At 46.5% G+C, this 12,069-nt stretch overlaps 2 protein-coding genes across 10 annotated transcripts in view; both read right to left on the bottom strand.

Annotated features, from left to right (window-relative positions):
• The window catches only part of GNB1L (G protein subunit beta 1 like), a 34,425-nt gene extending 31,646 nt beyond the window's left edge, over window positions 1-2,779 (bottom strand). For 2 of the 4 annotated variants that reach the window (XM_048963968.1, XM_048963965.1), the window contains exon 1: window positions 2,649-2,779. The gene's annotated coding sequence lies outside the window, so the exon portion shown is untranslated. Of the gene's footprint in view, window positions 1-2,008; window positions 2,229-2,258; window positions 2,521-2,648 lie in introns of those variants that run through there. The other 2 variants (XM_048963967.1, XM_048963966.1) reach the window with 2 other exon arrangements.
• Window positions 2,780-3,488: 709 nt separating this feature from the next.
• TXNRD2 (thioredoxin reductase 2) overlaps window positions 3,489-12,069 on the bottom strand; it is a 50,981-nt gene continuing 42,400 nt past the window's right edge. For 2 of the 6 annotated variants that reach the window (XM_048963964.1, XM_048963963.1), the window contains one exon: window positions 3,490-11,822. The gene's annotated coding sequence lies outside the window, so the exon portion shown is untranslated. Of the gene's footprint in view, window positions 11,823-12,069 lie in introns of all 6 variants that reach the window. The other 4 variants (XM_048963961.1, XM_048963962.1, XM_048963960.1 and 1 more) reach the window with 4 other exon arrangements.

Genomic DNA, 12,069 nt, shown 5'->3' with positions numbered 1-12,069 from the left:
TCTTTTTTCTGTAACAGTCACAGTTTGACCTTTAAAAATAAATTACAAGGGAGAGAATTTGCAGACTGGAAGGATTTTACTCCCAGGACTCCTCATTTGCTTACAGCGCAACGCTCCGATCCGACGCCCCTCCGAAGAGCAGTGAGAATAAACCTGCCCTTAGCAAAGGCGGTGTTCTGCAGCCCCCACTTCTGAGATGCAGAAGAGACAGACTGGTACCTGAACTCCTGAATCACAACACAGCCCAGAGCCCGCAGCCGAGTGCTCAGCAACCTGCTGAGGATAATAAGTGCCTCTGAAAACAACAGCCAGTAATACCTCCGTCCCTGAGGAGATCTGTGTCATGTCTGCCACCTAACCAAGACCTACAAAGACCTGCACCCTTGATAACAGCATCACTGTGAGGACACGTCCAGCAAAACAGCATTAGAAATGAAACAACATCAGAAAAGATGAGCTGTGCCATCGTTAGCAGCACAACAACAAAACGTGCTGTAGAAAGTTGTGAAACATATATGTATATATATATATATATATATATATATATATAGTAATAATATATATACGTACACATGTATTTTGCTTAGGAAAAGCAGAGTCCACTTCCTTTTAGCATAGAGCGGTGCCAGCACGAGGCTCCAAAGGAAGCTCTTCTGCTCAGGCAAAAAATACACAGACATTTTTGTAGATGTATTTCTTTCTCATGGCTCTGTGAGCACTTCTACTGCTCCATAGAGACCAGTATTTTAAGAAAGAAACAACAACAAACCCACAAAGCAATAGTTAAATAGGCGTTCAAGGTATTACTAATTGGGAACCCATCATTTGTACTATCAGGTACATTGCAGTGAGTCAAAATGTATTCATGTAAAGAAAACAAATCCATCCACACTGAATTTTTGGATCAAAGTGCTACTACTGCGATGAAACTTACTTTTTTTCTATGTAAAGACATCCTCACAACCACGCAATCCTGGGCCAAGGTTCAAACTCGTACAAAAGTCAAGTACCACATAACGTACTACACCTTAGAAAAGGTGTGCAAAAAGTAAAAAGAACGTTTTTTAATCCTCTCTAGATTTGCCTTTACAACCCCAGGAACGTAACGCGCACCTCTAACCCAACCTGCCCACAACAGCACCATTTACTACAAAGCACACAGTCACAGCAGCTATTTTCCACCACAAAGACAATGCTTCGTAGGTAAATACTGGAAAGCAAGAATTTTCAGCTCTAAATTCCCACACCTGCTAATTAGCAACAAGTGACTGGTTTGCGGTTCTCACCACCACACTGAAATGTTATTGCAGAGAAATAGCACTCGAGATAAACATGAAAGCATGCAAACACAAAACACAACCCAGCAGATGTATGTGACAACAGACACCTCTTCAGAACGTCAGAGCGAGTCCTAAAGGTTTCACTGCAAAAAGACACTCGCTGTATTCTGAAATGACCAGCAGGTTCTGGAAAGGCGCGGTGCATGCAGACCACAGATCTGCTCTGCACTATGTTAAATTCTAATGCTTGAAACTGCAGCTGTGAAGCAAAACCAGGCTGTTTGAAATGAGAAGCTGGCAGCTATCCCAGCATGTGCAGAAACGTCACTTCCATCTGCAAAACCATCATAATCGACTGATAACAGCACATCTGAAGGAACCAGCTTAGATTACCTGACCACAGGATGTTGTTACAGTGACGAGCCTGCCTGCAGACCAATTAAAACCTTAACAGAAATCATTAAAAACAGGTTAAAATACTTTAAAAAGTCAGTATTTTATTAAAAATGTACCGATATGGACAACAAGAAGTACATGTGCCCCCAGCCCTACGGCTCACACACGGGCACACACCTCGTCCTGCCCAGGCAGGCAGCCGGCGGGCTGCAAGGAAACCGCAAGGCTCCAACAAACGGCTGCAAAGGAGCACTAGGACACCCCGACTCCGATCCCTCACAGCCTTTATTTCTTCCCAGAGCGCTACCAAACAGCACGCCCTTCTCTTTTACCTTATTTATTTCAAAAGTTGTTGGATCTGGGCATGAGCTGACTTTCTACCGGAAAGCGGCACGTGAAGGAGCCGCACAGAACACGTTCGTCACTTCCACGGCCGCCGCTCCCGAGCCGTGCCGCCGCCAGGGGGCGCAGTGCGGCCATTCGGGAGCCCGGCTGCAGCGCAGCGCGCGGAGCTCCGCGCCCTCGGCTGTTCGCAGCGCTCCGTGCCGGCACGCGCCGACGCCGGCTGCGGCGCAGCGTTACCTCAGCGGGATTCCGCGGGGCTGCGCTCTGCACGGGCGGGAGATCCGGCCCCGAAAGGCGGGGTTCGGCTCCGTGCCCCACCTGCGTCCGCGCGGGTTTTACTTGAGCTCGTTCGTTACCGCTCCCTTTCAAACGCCTTAAAAAGACGCGCTTCTGGCGGCTACGAAAGCACCGGCCCAGGGGCCGCTCCGCCGCCTCAGCGAGACGGAGCCGCGCCCTTCCGCGCGGGACGGGCGGGCGGGCGCTGCGCGAGGACGGCCGCTGTTCCACGCCGCCCCGCAGCCGCTCCGCCGTCGTCACGGCGACGCCCCGCGCAGGCGCACTCCGCCTCCCCCGAGCCGACGCTTCCCGCCCGCCCCGCCGCCTCCGCGCCCCGCCGCCGTCCCTCACCGAGGGTGGGAAGCGAAACGCCGCCGATCCGGCGCTCCCCCGCCGTACGTGGGGCCTCTCCTGGGGACCGGGCACGCGCGGAGCGCCGCGCGGCGGCAGGCCGGACCCACGTGATGCCCGCGGGCCGCTCTTGGCACCCGCCGGGGGATGGCGGTGCGGTGCGCATGCGCCGAGCGGAGCGCGATGGAGGGCCGCGGAGCAGCTGGGCGCCGCCGGTCGCGGTTGGGCCGCGCGCAGAGCGCGCTCGGTCTGCTCGGGAGGTGTTGGTTAGAATGGGGTGCGGATCTGCGCCCCCAGCCATCCTGAGCGTGCAGCACCCCTTCAGGACACAGATAACGAGGTGTGGGCAAGAATTCAGGAAGGTCAGAATGCACTTAATTGAACTGGAATTAATGCCAGCTGAAATGTGCCACAGTCAGATGCAGTGTCGCTGGAAGTCCCATCACAGTGCAGGATTTTACACGCTGCTGCCCCTCTCAGAGCTCTCGGAAGCACAATCTGTTCCCAGCAGCAGCAGTGCACTGCCAGTACCACCAGTACCAACCATCAGTACTGCAGAGCCCACACCTGTGTGTCCCGCTGTGCTGCACAGCCACCCCTGCTTGCAGGTCCCCCTCCTTCCCGTCCTCCATTCCTCCAAGGGATCACCCACCCTCTTGTTGGGCAGGAGGAAGAAGCCAAATCTCTAGTTAAATAAAGCTTTCAACCTCCTGTCTTCAAAACAAACACTGCATTGTGGACACCAAGCTCCTTAGGTAAAGCCTAAGGTCTCAAATCCAAAAGATACACCGTGTCCCTTTAATAATTTCATAGTGGAAACCTTTTATTTGCCCATTCCTATGGTGTCATGGAGTTTTTCAATGATTCTGGTTTAGGTTTCGGGATTAGGTGAAACCAGAGTGCCTTAAACCTCTTTAGAGGTTTGGGATTAGGTGTGCAGCCGGCCTACTATAGCCTTTCTGTGCAAGTCTAAATTAAATGGCAAGAATATTTGTTGTGCACCGATTCACAGGTGTTTGGCAAAATACCAGAAAACATAAAGGAACCACTGGAAGAATCATGAAGGCAAAGCCACGGAAACATGAGTATTAGCTAAGAACTGCAGTATCACTTGCAACTGGGGGGTATTTCAGGCTGCTTCTAAGTGAATTTAAGGGTGGATATAATTTTTATGTGTGTCCCTCACGTGAATGTGAGTAAATTGAGGATCTGTCATGCAAATGGATCAAGGGTTTTTATTTGAGTATCACATTCTGGTGCTCGCTGCCTTTTTTATAGCAGATGTATATTAAAGTTCATCAAACAGCTGATAGCACTGAAGCTCTATTGTTTTATCGTACACATAAATTCTACTTCTCTGAGGCATGCATTGCCCTGACAGCATATGTTAGGTCATGAGGAGAGAAGCACAACAGATTTATGTCTGTTATTAAAACTCCACCCTGTCTGGGTCAGAAGGCAGAGACATTTACCTCATTGATGACCATGGACTAATTGGAGGAGATAGTTTCGTTGTGTAGGCTGTCTACTGTGAAGCCTTTCAGCAGCTTTGCAGTAAATATCGCTCAGGATATTTCTCCATGCTCAGCCCCATACTAGCAAAGCCTGACTGACTGGCCATACCCCTAACATGCAGGCTGAGGTGAGCAGATTCCATCAAGCGGGATGGAGAGCAGCTCAGCACTACAGCGTCAGGATCTCTGCAAAATGCAGCAGCTGGTTTAGTTGCATTCGTAAGGAAAAGCTGCATTTCAGATGCCTGGCTCTGTGATGCCCTGGTATCCAGAGGAGCAGGATAAATACTTACAGTGAGGCAATGCACAGAGCCCAGTGGGTTGGCTCCTACAGCTGCCCAAAATTAGTTAATCCTTGAGCATAGCTACCTCCTCACATTACTAATTTATTTCACTTGTGATGTGCCTGCCAGCCCCCTCCAAAGATCTGTATTTTGAATGCATCTCTCCCCAAATAACTGGTTTTTAATTGCAACTTGCCTGTATTTAGAAAGTCAACTACATCTCAGAATTCCAGGGTTTCTCTGGTGTGCTTCTTTTTACATGCCAACAGTCAGTTCTCTTGAAGGCAGTGTTTCTGGATTCATGTGGCCAATCTTCTGATTAACAATGCACACAGCCAGACTGTATCTTCTCAAGGCTGCTTGCAAAATCAAAACAGAAATAGTTCATTTTCAAAAGAATATCTCTGCTCTAATCAAATGAACTGTAGGCTGAAGTAAGAGGGAGGCAAACTGGAAGGATTTAACAATCTTAGAATCTGTATAAAACATTATTTACAGCTTAAGATCTACATGAGGCTTGAGTTTTTAATAGAAGTTCTTCCCATTCTTAATGGTGCATGTAAGGGAGAACAAGAGAGAAATGTTACCAGTCAAGGACAAAGCCATAAAAGAGCAAGCAGCAGGAGAATGAAATGAAAGTATTAGGGATGAAGGGAGGCTGAGTGGGAGTTCATCTTCATACATGATTGATCCATACTTAAAAAGAAAAAAGACACTATTCTCATCCTTAAATGAAATGGCAGCCAGGAATCTCATATTTCTCACACCCCTGAAGCTCACATCCCCCAAACCTCTAGGCGGGAAACGGAGGAGCAAACTCCCCCCAACTCAAAGGGCAAGTCCAGCATCACCTCCTGGGACTGAACGTGTACAAGTCTATGGGGCAGAAGACACACATCCCAGGGACCTGAGGGACCCGGCTGATATGGGTGCCAAGCCACTCTGTCATACCTGAAAAGTCGTGGCTGTCACACAAAGTCCCCGGGGTCTGGAAAAAGGGAAACATCACTGCCATTTACGAGGACGGAGGAAGGAGGACATGGGGAACTACAGGCCGGTGAGCCCCACCTCTGTGCATGGGAAGATCATGGAACAGATCCTCCTGGAAGACAGGTGAAGGCACACAAGGGAGAGCAATCACACACAGAACAGACCTGCCCTGGCTGCTGGCACCCGAAAGAGCAGACCAGTCAGGCCACAAAGGCTTCAGGACAGCAAATGACATCTCATCCTATGCAGGAAGCTCATTTCCTTACATAGCTAGTGAGGAAAAACAGACTCTTAACTACATGGGAACATCCCTTCCACCTTTGCTTCTGATTCCACCGTTTCCTAGTGTAGCACACCTGCACAGCAAGCTTTGAAATTCAGAGGTGCCACCCCACAGAAGCACTGCTGTGACCTGCCTGGGAGGACCTTGCACTGATGTGGGGGGTCCCATGGCAGTGATAACGGAACCGGAACAAATGGGGAACAGTGTGACATTCACATTCTCATGTGAGTTTCAGGGGCCTTGTCTGTATCTCAGGGAAATTCCTGGTCACCTTTTTGAGGGAAGGGAAAGGAAGGGAAGAACCACTGTGTTCCTCAGAGACATCACTGGAAACGATCTGAAGGCATCAGCTGTACAGCACCCCACCAGACCTACCCCTGTAGCAAACCCCCTCAGGCAGAGAGTCTGGATGAGAAAGAGAGATGTTCTGGATGCAAAATCCAGATCCTCTGAAACGAGGCAGAAAAGAAGCCACAGGCCAAGCCTACAGCTTTGCAAAAGCTCATATTTTTGTTAAACCTGACCAAACCTTTGATCCAAACATCTCTTTTGGGGGATTCCAAGCTAGGATGAAAGCACAACAGTTTCATCCTAGCTTGAAACATAGCCTCACATCTTTGATTTCTGAGGACAGATCAGTTTTCTTTGGGCTGGGGCACAGACAGTAACAGATACCTCACCTCTAGCTGAGAGCAAAAGGCTTAAGTGGATGGACGGACAGACGGATGGACAGACACCACCAGCAGCGTGTGGTGGGATTTCATGCAACAAAATCAAACTCTCTGCCTCACCTCCTGAGCTTATCCTTTAAAGACCAGTCCTGTGCTCACAGCTGGAGTTTATGTGAGTCCTGCCTTATTAATTAAGTGTAGCCAGTGCCTTTATCCCCTGAATTCCAACAGAAGAAATTAGAAAGCAGATACTTCACACATAGCAGCTGGTCTATTTAACACCCTCCCCAAGTTATTTGCTCCCCTCCCCCAGCCAGCCCTGCTCCTCCTTTTCCCTCCTTTCACCTAATGGAGAAGGAGGGTAAAGTCAAGGTGGCAAACACAGGGGCAGCAGATAACCATTTTCTTATTAAAAATTATCTAGTGTAACACTGAAAATAGAGGGGTGTTGCTGAGGGCACGTTTCTGGGCCAGGAACTGTAACATTCAGCTAGCAGATGGGAAAAAGCCTTGGCTGTCTATTGTGTCCTCCTTAAAAGGGGATCTGTATCAAAGTAGCAGCATTTTTTCTTCACCACGGGCTGTGGATGTCATTAGCACAAGTCTTGTTTCTATTTAATGCCAGAGTTAAGAGTCACATAAAATAGGCACAGGTGAGGGCACCAGGCCCATTAAGTTGTGCAACGTGACTCTCTGGGAATGTTTTGAATGTCCGTGTATTCATGCTTAGGAAAGTCAGTCCCATAGTCTCTCCTCCCTATTTCCCAGTCTAAATACTGCCTCAGTGATGCCATTAGACCTGTAAAAAACCCACTCAGCATCTGATATTTTCCACCACTCTCAGGGAAGATCCAGTTACCAGAAGGGCAGTCCTGCCCCTCTGTGTTACATGCAACACTGGGAGATGCTGTGGACAAAGAGCTAAAGCCATAACAAAGTCACAGTTACAAAATGAAATTTGCCCTTAGCAGACAGTATTCCATGCATGTAGGTACTTCCAAGAACAACTCTTGATTTAAGGCAGAAAGGCAGAGCTTTTCTGAGGGAAGTTAAGATTTCAGTGGCTGCACAGCACTTCTGAAGCAGGGAAGTAATGCCATGTATTTCACACACAGGGGCTCTCAAGAATCACATTTCCTAGCATGTCTGGAATTTTCTAAATGTGGATTTTATAGGCAAGATAGAGATCTTGTCCCAAACAGCATTATCTAGTCATGACATTGATATGAATAACATGAATATCAAAAGAGTAGACAGCCAAATTACCCCAGTGCTGTGGGATTTTTCTGGTAGATGATTTCCCACTTATCAGGCATCATGAGGACGTTTTCAGTTAGAATGTGGGGAAGATTCAGCTCCAGTTATAAACTTCCTCTCTCTTTCCTCAAAGCTCATTGGAGAGGCTCCTTTTGCTGCCAGCTCCCCTGATGTTTGCCATTTTTAAATGAAATTTTCAGGAATCTTGCACCACCAACGTACTCCACAGCAGCAAGATGAAGCACCTAATACTTATGTTGCAGACAGGGAGAACAAGTCAGGAGGGATTAAGTGATCTGCCCAGCTTCCCACACGACAACACAGGTGTGGCTAGACATCAAAACTCCTCACTTTGCTGTTACACTAATCTGCTTTTAAGTTTTCCTGTTAAAAAAATAATTATCATTTCAGTAACATGTTTGGTGGTAACCAGTGTGTGCACACTCCTCATCAAACAGAGCATGGTATTTTAGAAACTCAGAGCTGGTTCGTGAGCCGGACCCTTTTCTTCACCTGGGTCCTTCCAGTGGGAGAAAAATGAAAGAGAATGGCAGCCCTTTGTAACTGCAAAGGCTTCAGCTAATGAAAGCAGAAATGGTGTTTCTTGTTTTGGCAGTTAGTAGTAAACACTGCTATTAAAACTATAATAAGATCAGTTAATATTGTACAAAATATTAGTGATGTCTGAGCATAAAATAGTGCCCTCGTCTCGTTAGTTAAAATTACAAAATGATTAACAGCCCAATTAAAAACATTTTTGTTTTTGACATGATAAATTATACTTTATCTACCTAGCTATAGATGTAATTGATTATTTTATCCGTTTGCTGTTGGCTGTCATTAAAAAAGACAGATACCATTGATTTCTGGCCTCTCTCCCACTGAGAGAAAGAACAAATCCTGCTATTAACGACAGACAGCATCATTATGAAAAAATTCCATTTGCCACTAGGCAACATAGCTGGGTTCCAGCAATTATTGTATTAGTCAAGCCGTTGAGAAGTTCCATAAAATTGAGAGAGTTTTTAAGGAGCATTCAACATTATTTGGCAACTTTTGTGATGTAACAATTAAAACCATGCTCCAGGCCCCAAAATGTGCAACAGACTGCCAAAATCAGATAAAACCCTAGAGGGCCCCTGACTTGCAAAGAGAAAAAAAAAACAAAATGTTTACTTTTAGGATCAGACATTCATCAACATTTGGCTTTTGTTTCAGGCAGTGTCAGATAATAACAGCAACAGGTTTTCAGTTGACTTCTAACAGAACTCCAACCAGTTTGATGTCAGGCCTCTGAGAGTTAGCTGGGGCTGACACCAGCCTCTCCTCAGGAGAGGGAAATCTTACGGAGAGCTGGTGCTACCAACCTTGCTTAGTAGATCAGACACGCAGGAGCACTTGGCATTCCCTTTTGGACTGAATTACATCTGTTCACTAACAGCAAATATCAGGAAATGACTGGAGAGACGTTCAAGTTATTCTTTCCTTTCCTGTCGGAGGGCTGAGCTAGGCAGCACTTCAAACTGTCCTGATTCCAGGGGATTAAGCTGAAGTCTCCTGTCCATATATCCCATTAACCTGGCAGAAAACAAAAACAAAAAAAGAAAAACAAAATAAAAGCCCACACTTTAAAACTGCTAAGGGAAGTTGCTACCAAACCAAGTTATGGCCAAGTTTACCATCTACCTGTTTCGGTATCATGTGGTGTTAAGGAATAATGATTTTTGGTATCAGGCATCTGTAGCAGAAGGTGAAGCTGGGTACAAAACACAGACCTGATCTAGCCTAACACAGACTGTAAGAATCACTTCAAGAGCACATATATCTGTAAAGAAGTTAGAAGATACTGATCTCCCTTCTCAGAATAGTGAAGTACCCACTCAGGAGGTATCCACATATCAAAAGATTTTGATGGGAGAAGGGTAGCAAAGGGAGCTGAGATCTGACCATGGGATGAGGACCTAGGATACTTTTTTTGCTGCTAGAGGGCAGGTTTTAGCACTAGCATCCTGCCAGCCTCCACCTGGAACATGCCATACCAAGTAGGACAGATGAAAAGATACAGTTGAGCCTGACGTAATATGGCCTTTCATCACACTTCTTCTTGGTGAACACTAGCAATTGTTAGGGCCTGCTATTTAATAAAAGAACAAACCTAGAGCCCTAAGCAATCAATGGCTTCTACCTGATTTAAGTGGGAACAGCAGCATACAGCATTGCAGGCCAATGGCCGCCTTATGGGCTGTACGCCATTATGGGCAGCTCTCAAATCGTGTTGCACTGCCAGGGCAAGAGCTCAGACTTGGGAGAGAAAGCATGGGAAAGAAAAGCGCCAAGTCCCGCTAAGCTCAGGAATCAGTCAATGCTGTAAGATGCAGTCACATTTTCAAGCACTTTTAACTTCCAGCTGGTGGCTGGCAATTGCTAGGGTGGGATAAGACGTGTAGCTATACAAGTGTGAACCCCTCAGTAACTAACCAGCTGCTTTACAGGAAAAACTGGCCTTCCAATAGCAGAGATAAAGCATGTATTGTGATAGTATTCAGTTTTCTTGTCTAAAAGAGTATTTGAGCAGTCTTTAAAGTGAAGCATTTTATGCCAGCTCAAGAACATAGGTCAGTACCTGTGAAGTGTGAAAAAGAATAACTTTATTTCTTATTCTTGAATTATGTGAGTTAGTTGAGCCACATTTTCAAGATATTAGTTCAGTGCCAGATGAAGGCTTAGGAAGTTTTTTTTTAACGTATCGTTTTTATTGGCATTAAAACTTCCGTTACTGAAATAATTATGTTGCAAGGTAGATGTGGGAAATACATTTTAAAAAGTCATCTGAAAAAAAGCAAGGTTCCTAATATTTTTCTCCATCACTTTGGCTTACAGTTCATCTGAGCCACCATTCAGGAAAATGCAAACCCCAGCCCAGAGGGACAAAAAGGAGAGGGTGGAGCACATTGATAATACAGCATGTTGGGTATTACTGAGAACGACGCATGTGTTGGAAGAAATAAGTTGAAAAATTGGGCATTTTGGATCAAGGGCTGTGTAGAAGGCTAAACTCCCTGATTAACTCCTCACAGACTACTCCTGCAGTTCCTCTACAGAGTGCTGGAACAAGTCTCTACAATTCAAGCAGATTCTGTGCCAGCCTGTGCTGTTCAGGCTGTAGTTTGTAGGCGCTTGCATCTTCCCCAGTTGTGCCAGCTGGCTGGTGTTGCTGTTCAGAAGGATGCCAGATGGATAACGCTTTAACCAGCCTGGTTTCCAAGTGACCCATTTTTATAAGCTGCCACTTTAATTAAAACAAAACATACAAGAAAAAGAAATCTATCACCTGCAACAGATACTGCTGGATGCCTCTCTGGCAGTGGGTGCACAGACTTCTCTTCCACATCACAAGTATCAAGAGGAAAAAAAAATCACCCCATCTGCTAAAGCTGTTAGGCCCTTTGAGCTGCAATGTACCAATTCCTGTTTACAGGATCCAGTGCCCCCTGCTGAAAAGAACAAAAAAGAGCATCAATGCTTCCCAGGCCCTGCAGTTACTGTTAAGGTACAGCAGTGTTAGGCTCCAACGGCCGGCAGGCTGGCAGCCTCCCTCTCCCATGCACGCACACACACGCACCCACCGGCCCATCTGCCAACAGCGTTTCCAGGTTATTGCAAAACAACACATGGAAAGTATCGAGGAACTTGCAATGGCTACGGAGCTGTCATAAGAGTAACATTTCACTTTCTGGAGGGGGAAATGCATGTGGACATATGGTAGTCGTGAAAGGAGTTGGACGAGTAACCTTGGCAGGCTGAAGTTGAACAGAAACGTTGCTGCTTTGCCTTGATCTCCATTTACAATAAACGCCTCGGCTTCAGCTCGGCGTTTTATCTGCGAGCAGCCGCCGGCATTTCTGTGTCCGCGTTCCGTCTCATTGCTGCTCTGACATATTTACACGCAGGCCGCGGCCCGGGCGGCTGTGAGTAAGAGGCCGTATATCAAGAGAGGAAAAAGGGATGCAGAGATGAATTTTATGAAATATTTTCCGTTTTTCTTTGACTTGGTTGCGCATTTTGCTATGGCCCATTGGGCACTCACTCAGCACTCGGACACTTTGCTCCATGAAGTCTCGCCTGCATTTCTGGTTGTGTCTACGTGCCAAGCCTCGCACAGTACCTGAGACAGCCTACAGGGAAAAGGAGATTTACAAAAAGAATAAGGTGAGTAGGAGGGAAATTTCCTGCCCTTCAGCGGCATGTGCTGCAGAAGAGAACCATATCTTGGAAGTCACCAAACAGTCTTGTCTGATTCCCACATGAGACAGACTGTTGCATTTTACTTCTGACTGCCCAAACGATAGAAGTTATTTATACTAATTTGTGGAAAAAAAAAACCAATGACATCAGTTTGCAATTTAGGAAGGTGATATAATC

Source organism: Lagopus muta, chromosome 17 (assembly GCF_023343835.1).
Source record: "Lagopus muta isolate bLagMut1 chromosome 17, bLagMut1 primary, whole genome shotgun sequence".
Lineage (NCBI taxonomy): Eukaryota > Metazoa > Chordata > Aves > Galliformes > Phasianidae > Lagopus > Lagopus muta.
The sequence above is the reverse complement of the archived record's forward strand: the minus strand, read 5'-3'. Positions and strand labels throughout refer to the sequence as shown.